A 7,736-nucleotide genomic window follows, 5' to 3' on the forward strand; every position below is an offset into this window, starting at 1 on the left:
TACCCAATGATTGGGTAGTCTTTATCTCAGCAATCTGGGCAGATTAGTCTCCAGCAGTGCCGCCAGGGCACTACCAACACTAGTACCTCGCGTGCTTCCCCTAGGATTTCCATACCTGGTGGTATGGGTAGCAATCTGATCAATTAGCTTCCACGCGTCACCATCATTGGTGTTATCCTGAAACCTCCCATTAGCAGAAGAATCCAAAAGGGCACGATGATCGTCATATAACCCGTTATAAAACTGGTTGCAAAGAAACCACTTTGGGAAACCGTGATGGGGAACTGATTGGACTAAGCGTTTGAAGCGAGTCCAGGCTTCATTCAAGTCTTCAGTAGCTCCTTGCTTGAAACTGGTAATCTGATTTCTCAGAGCATTAGTCTTTTGAGGTGGGAAGTACCTCTTGTAGAAAGCAAGAGCCAAGGAATTCCAGTCTGTAACTCCCTCATTATCCATATCCATATCTCTCAACCACTCAGCAGCTCCATCTTTCAGAGAGAAAGGAAAGAGCACCTGCTTAACCTGATCTTGTGTCACTCCAGCTGTTAATGGAATAGAACAGCAGTAGGTGACAAATTTCTCCATATGCGTCGCAGGATCCTCAGCAGCTGTCCCTACAAACATATTTCGTTCCACCAAATTGATATAAGATGGCTGAATCTCAAAAGTTCCATTGGTAGTAGTGGGCAGCTTAAATCCTTGTGGGATAGAAGCTAAGGTCGGCTCAGAGTGACTGGCTAAAGTAGGCATGATGGTAGTTTCGGGAATATCACTCGTGACTGGAATGTCAGGAATAGGAATGGCGTCCTCTTCCTCTTCGTAGAACCGATCGGCTGTCTCTGTTGAGCTCGCCGTCTCGACGTCAAGTATACTCAAGTCTTCTACTTGACCCACTTCTTGATTAAATTTCCGTCTGTAGCGAAAAGTCTTTTCTGGTTCAGGATCAAAAGGAATCACCTCGGACCTATTAGACCTGGGCATACACGGAACTAACAATAGAAGTGTGAGAACGGTCTCAAGGAACTGGGTTCCCTGAGACAAAAAGACAAAATAAACACAAACAGACTAAACAATTGTTGCCTCCCCGGCAACGGCGCCAAATTTGATGTGGCTAAAGTCGTATCACCAAACCAAAGTAAATCTATCTCAGGACTAACAAGAATAGCTAGCAGTAAGACAGGTATCGAATCCACAGGGAGGCGGTAAAAGCTAAGTCTGTAATTATTTAAGTTGTCTAAAGGTAACCAATTTTTGTGGGGTTTGTTTTGTTTTGATCTAATTAACTAATTACAAGTAATTAAAAGGAGGTTTAAACAGTAATATTAAAGGTCTAGGATTTCCGGTTCACTAGGTCAATTATTTGGGAATTATTAATCAATTGCTAAATCTATCAAGTTGTTCAAGGTCATAAGATCGGTCGACTCAATTATGCCCAATCTAACATGCGGTCTCTATAATTAGATACAATCTATTTGATTATCGCAGCCTATATTAATTCTAACCCGGTCGGCGATAGGATTAATTCCCTACACTAAGTAATAACTCAGGCCTCAAGTTAATTAACTAGAAGAAGTACAATAATCAAACAACAACTTAAGCGATATCAATAGCAATTAATCAATTTCCCTTTAATTAACCTAGATCCCCTTCATCCTAGATGGGAGAATTAGCTACTCATAATGATAACAACAACAACAACGATTAAGAATGAAAACATAATTGAAAGCATGATACAATAATCAATTAACATGAAACGATGAATGATTAATTAATGAGGAAAGATTAGTACCATCACAAGGAAGAAATTAGGGTTCTAAGAAAGTATCCAGCAGTATGAAGGTAAAATAAAATGTAGTCTAACATAAAAGTACGAGTTTCTAATTTATAGCAAAAGATAATCGTTTTAGAAAAATCCGGAAATAAGTCTGCCAGAGAGGTTCCTCGATCGAGCCAGAGGTGACTCGATCGAGGACAGCTGCTCGATCGAGCCAGTGGTGACTCGATCGAGGAACTTGCTTCACAGACGGTTTCTTCTCTTCTTTCATTTCTAGTCTTCGTGCTTCCTCGTTTCTCGTGCCATGCTTCGTGTATTCTACTATGCCGTCTCTGCCATGCTAATCTTAGCTTGATCATAATCATAACGAGTCATTTCTGCATCAAAACACAAAATAGCGGCAGTATCGACAATTCATTAAAATAACGCATATAATTGATATAATAGGCACGAAACGGTATGTAAAATGGTATAAAGGGAGCTATAAAAGTATATATAAAAGTGATATATCAGGGTGGACAATTCCTATCGCACTATTCCCTTCGACTAGCCACAGCCATCATAACCCAAAATATGCCCATTTGACCCCATTTACGAAGGTCGTAGTAACATAAATCAAAGTTAATCTGAAACCGTGCCACCTTAGGCGAACAGTCTTTAGTCAAAAGAATCGACTCATTAGAATACTATAGTAGCTCTCGCCACGACCAGGCTTTATAAATTTGCCATAACTCTATAAGCGGTCACTGCCCGACAGAGTGTTCCTAACAGTCTGCCTATGTGATCGACTAGTCATCTCACATGACTCTATGGCACTTGAACTTGCCATCAATCGCATCACACTCTAGTCACTTCGAGACGTCACCTTATACAAGTGATTATGCACTACTACAAATACAGGCAACCACAACGGCCCTTTAACAACGCTTATTCACGAAAATCATCAAAACACGTTGTAGAATTTATTCCGCGAATTTTACCAAACTTAATGACAACGGTTATGTGTTGTTAACCGTTGTTATTGCTTTTAACAACGGGTCATACTTAAACAACCGTTGTTAATAAAAAAACTAATAACAACGGTTAAATTTTAACCGTTGTTAATGGTTTGGCGCCAAATTAGTGAAAAGTAATCACAACGGTTATATTAGAACCCGTTTTTAATACGTTTTAACAACGGTTGTAGACTCAATAACCGTTGTTATTAATATTATGAAAATCTTAAGAACAACATATTGCTTTATTCTGCTATACGCTACAAACACAAACACAAGCTAATACTGCTACTATATCATCCTCCATTCCTCCCTGATCGTCTCTCTGTCTTCATCTCCGTCACTGTTGTCACGTCTTCTCTCCCTCATCGCGCGTGTTTATCAATCAGGTATATATATGTTTCTTAGCAACGCTTATTATAACTAGATATAGGATTTTTTGGGTTATTATCTAATTTGTTGATAATTTAGCTTAATTGCTTTCCTGAATTTCGTTTATTTGTTTGCCTATTATTGTATTTTCTGAATTAGTTGCCTATTATTACGAATGTAGAATAATGACTCGAACTTGGATGATTGATGCAAATATGAGTGACCGCACCTACAAGGATGGTTTAGCTGAATTTTATGAATTCGTTTTGAACAATTTGAAAGGTTCTTCTAGTATTGCATGTCCTTGTGAAAGATGTGGTAATATTAGCTATATGGCTTTTCCGGACGTTAAAATACACCTAGAAAAGTGGAGATTTAGTCGATCCTATACACTTTGGATTTTTCATGGGGAATCATTAGAGGAAGAGAATAACTCAAGAAGATGATGTTGAGGTACACGAAAGGCTAATCGATGATCCCGAGTTTGCCGAGTTTTTGAGTTGGAAGAGTTGGAAGTAGAGAAGTTGAATGTTGGGTCTATAGATAATGAAGAGAATGATGATGAGTCCATTGCTTTTGAAGATGTAGGTGATGACACTAGTAATTGGGATGACCTTAACAACATGTATGAGAAGTTGTGTGAGTCTGAAGCACCTCTTTATCCTGGTTGTAAGTTCACAAAAATGTCGGCTGTGGTGAAGTTGTATAATATCAAGGGGGCAAATGGGGTGAGTGACACGTGTTTCACTAGTTTTTTAGCCTTGATAAAGGAGTTGCTTTCTGATGGTAATGTTCTACCCGTTAAGACATATGAGGCGAAAAAACTAATAAGAGGAGTGGGTATGAAATATGAGAAAATACATGCATGTCCAAATGATTGCATATTGTATCGGAAATTATATCAAAACTTAACCAATTGCCCTAAATGTTTGGAGTGGTGTTATAAGGATAAGGAAGGGATCCCGGCTAAGGTGTTGTGGTATTTTCCATTGATACCAAGAGTCATAAGGATTTATGCGAATCCCGATGATGCAAAAATGTTAACTTGGCATGAAACAGAAGAATAAATGATGGAAAGCTAAGACACCCTAGAGATGGTAAGCAATGGAAATCGTTCGACGCTAAGTATCCCGAGTTCGGCAATGAACCTAGAAACTTACGTCTAGCGCCGTCCACGATGGAATGAACCCACACGGAAACATGAGTAGCCAACATAGTACTTGGCCAGTAGTGTTGGCTATTTATAACTTACCTCCATATGTGTGCATGAAAAGAAAGTATTTGATGTTGTCGTTGTTAATTTCCGGCCCTAAACAACCTGGAAATGATATAGATGTATATTTGGAACCTCTTCTAGATGATTTGCGATTGTTGTGGGATAGTGGGATAGAAGTATTTGATGCATATAAGAACGAAACTTTCAATTTGAGAGCGATGTTATTGTGTACAATAACCGACTATCCTACTTATGGCGACCTTTCTGGGCACACAGTTCATGGGAAAGAGGCTTGTCCATTGTGTGGGGAGGATATCGAGTCCGAATACTTGAAGTCTTCTCGTAAGTATGTGTATATGGGAAATAGGAGGTTCTTGTCTCATGACCATTGTTATCGCAAGATGCAGAAAGCATTCAATGGAAGACAAGAACTTCGTCAACCTCCTAGAATTTTGAGTAGGCATGAAGTTTATCGAAAGTAAAGCATATTGAGATAGATTATGGGAAGAAGAGCGGCTCTAAATTGTCTACTCGTGGGTATAAGAAAAGATCCATATTTTTTTGATAAACTTCCATATTGGCCGACTGGAGGTCGCATTGCCTCGATTTCATGCACATTGAGAAAAATGTCTGTGATAATATTATCAATACCCTTCTGAATGTTCCCGGTAAAACAAAGGATAACGCCGCAGCTAGGGAAGATATGAAAATGATGGGTATTAGGCTAGAGTTGGCACCACGGAAGAGAGGTAATCGTACATTTTTACCGCCAGCAACTTTTACCCTTTCACGGAATGAGAGAAAAGAGTTCTGTGCATGCTTGAATGGAATTAAAGTGCCACATGGTTATTCGTCGAACATCAAAAGCCTAGTGTCGATGCAAGACCTAAAACTCACCGGGTTAAAGTCACATGATTGTCACACTTTGATGCAACAATTACTACCTGTGGCTATTCGTTCCATTTTACCCGAAAAGGTAAGATATGCTATAACTAGATTCTGTCTCTTCTTCCAGTCCATATGCGAGAAAGTCATCGATCCCGATGACGCGGATTCATTGCAGGACCTCGTTGTAACCTCTCTTTGTCAGTTGGAAATGTATTTTCCACCCTCTTTCTTCACTATCATGATTCATCTGACCATTCACTTGGTTATGGAGATTTTGTACCTTGGGCCCGTGTACTTGAGATACCCGTATCCTTTCGAAAGATTGATGAAAGTCTACAAGGACTATACATCTAATCGGTATCGTCCGGAAGGTTGTATTGCTGAACGCGCTATTTTAGACGAAGCTCTTTCATATTGTTACGCTCATCTCTCCCTGAGGAGTTGATTGGCGTTTCTAAGAATCGTCATAGTGACTGGATGACCGGAAAAGGTATTAGGGGCCGGGTTGAAAAAATTGTGACACGTGAAATGTTGCATTTAGCACACATGTATGTGCTAAACAACGAAGATGAGGTGCAACCTTATATTCAACAACACAAAGATGAGCTCAAATACGATCACCAAAACAAGACCGAGAAGTGGATTGCGAACGAGCATACGAAGACGTTTCCAGAGTGGTTTAGGAATATTGTCTTACGATTATGATCAAACTGGTGATGACATCTCTCCTAGGTTACTACGTCTTGGTTTAGGTCCAAATGCCAGGGTCACCTTTTACAACAGTTTTGCCATTAATGGATATACTTTTTACACCCGCGAGCAAGATGAGGTGAGCACAATGCAAAATAGTGGTGTGAGTTCTGAATTTGAGGCAATGCACTTTGCTACTTCAAAAGATAAAAAGCCTATTTGGGGAAAATGCCTTTATTATGGTGTTATTCAAGAAATATTGGTACTAGATTACATTGATTTCACACTGCCTTTGTTTCGATGTAACCGGGTTGATAACAACATCCATTGTGTCCGAAAGGATAAGATGGGATTTACGTTGGTCAATCTGGGTAAGGTTGGCAATAATAAGGATGATCCTTTCATAATGGCATCCCAAGCTAAACAAGTGTTCTATGTCACCGATCCTATGGATAAGAAGTGGTCAGTTGTACTGTCTATAAGGAAAAGAAGGAGTAGTCCATCCGATAATGATGATGATGATCGGGATGTCGTTTTTGAGGGAATGGATCGTCTACCACCGTATCTTATTTCGACGATGTTGACACCGATCATGAGGACACTGAAAGCATCTATATGCGTGATGACCATGGTGAAGGTATTTGGGATAACGAAGAAACTATGACATCCAATAAACGCCCCGATCCCGAGATAGTTCATCGGGACATGTACAATGATGCAAGCATCTTTGGTGTAAGTTGTCTTATTTTCTTGATCTTATTATTAGATGTGGATCTTTGGTGTTGAAATTGTTTGAATAATGTTGCGGTATGTATTGTTACAGTTTGGACCGTAATGGAATTCTGATAATTTTTTAAAAAAAAGAGGTTCAACAATAACAACGGGTATATTTAAATTACCCGTTGTTAATACTTTCAACAACGGGTGTAGTACCTCTACCCGTTGTCAATTATTTTTTTTGACATATTTCATTTTGGCGCAAATTTGGTGAAACTATATTACAACGGGTATATTTTAACCGTTGTAATAAAGTTTTGACAACGGTTGACTTTTATTGACCCGTTGTTATTAACATATAACAACGGTTCTTCTTTGAGCACCCGTTGTTAATAGTTTGTCTTAATAAAAAACTAATATAGAAACCCATCCAAAGATGCCATACACAAACACACACAACAACATTATTACTCCAACCGTTGGTATCCTGTGTTAATCCTTCTCTATTCCTCGCTTTTTACATTCTCGTCGCCGGCCGTCGCCCAGTTTCCGGAGCCCAGATTCCGTTGCCTTCCCTTATCATCCTGCTCGTTCTCTTTATCATCATCATCAACAGGTATGTTCACTTTAATTTTGTGTTTCGTCATTAGGGTTTTAAGACGATCATCTTGTTTCTTTTTTCATGCATCTGTTTGTTTTTCGTCTTCTTTGTTATCTTTATCATCCCGCATCATCTACTTTACTCCTCTTATCAGGGTTTAGGATTTTAGAAGCTCAATCTGTTGTTTTAAGTTTTCATTCCTATTAGGGTTTAGGGTTTTAGATAATACTCTGCATGTACGTTGTTAAGTTGTTCATATCCAGCTATATCATTCATATTTGGTTTTTAGGATTATCATGGGTGAAAAACGTAAAAGAAGTCAAAAGAATAATGAGCCTGGTGATAATAAGCCTGGTGAGAGGGGTGCTACGAAGTGCAAGAAAGTCCTTGCGACTATAGCCGCTAAACAATGTAGCTTCGAAATAACATGGAGTGAGAAGGGTTTCCCTCTTTGGTCCAAATGCGGGTCTTTTCTCCAGTTGG

General features: G+C 39.2%; 1 non-coding gene across 1 annotated transcript; it reads left to right on the forward strand.

Moving 5' to 3' along the window:
- Window positions 1-268: 268 nt before the first annotated feature.
- On the forward strand, window positions 269-375 carry LOC141622220 (small nucleolar RNA R71). Its single transcript, XR_012532901.1, has one exon. It is a non-coding gene; the product is annotated as a small nucleolar RNA R71 (small nucleolar RNA).
- The last annotated feature ends 7,361 nt before the right edge of the window (window positions 376-7,736 follow it).

The sequence above is a fragment of the Silene latifolia genome, chromosome 1 (genome assembly GCF_048544455.1).
Source record: "Silene latifolia isolate original U9 population chromosome 1, ASM4854445v1, whole genome shotgun sequence".
NCBI lineage: Eukaryota > Viridiplantae > Streptophyta > Magnoliopsida > Caryophyllales > Caryophyllaceae > Silene > Silene latifolia.